Here is a 283-nt window from a genome sequence, read left to right as displayed (position 1 = left end):
GAGAGAGAGAGAGAGAGAGAGAGAGAGAGAGAGAGAGAGAGAGAGAGAGAGAGAGTTCAGTTCTGCAGCTTTCCGGAGATGCCGAACAGGAAGTAGTTCTGTGATTGCCAGGGATTGAGGTAAAGGGAGGGGTACCACTGGCTTGAGGGAGTGGGCACCTCAGGGGGCTGGAGTTTGTCTGGTGTTGAGTGCACTGCTGTGTGTTTGTCAAAACTCGCGGGCGCATATGCCAAAAAAGAATTTGCCTGAGGGCCAATTACAATATAAATAAATAAAAATGAAA

Source organism: Alexandromys fortis, unplaced genomic scaffold (genome assembly GCF_014885135.2).
Source record: "Alexandromys fortis isolate MF-2015 unplaced genomic scaffold, M_Fortis_MF-2015_v1.1 scaffold_44, whole genome shotgun sequence".
Lineage (NCBI taxonomy): Eukaryota > Metazoa > Chordata > Mammalia > Rodentia > Cricetidae > Alexandromys > Alexandromys fortis.
This window is presented reverse-complemented; position numbering follows the sequence as displayed.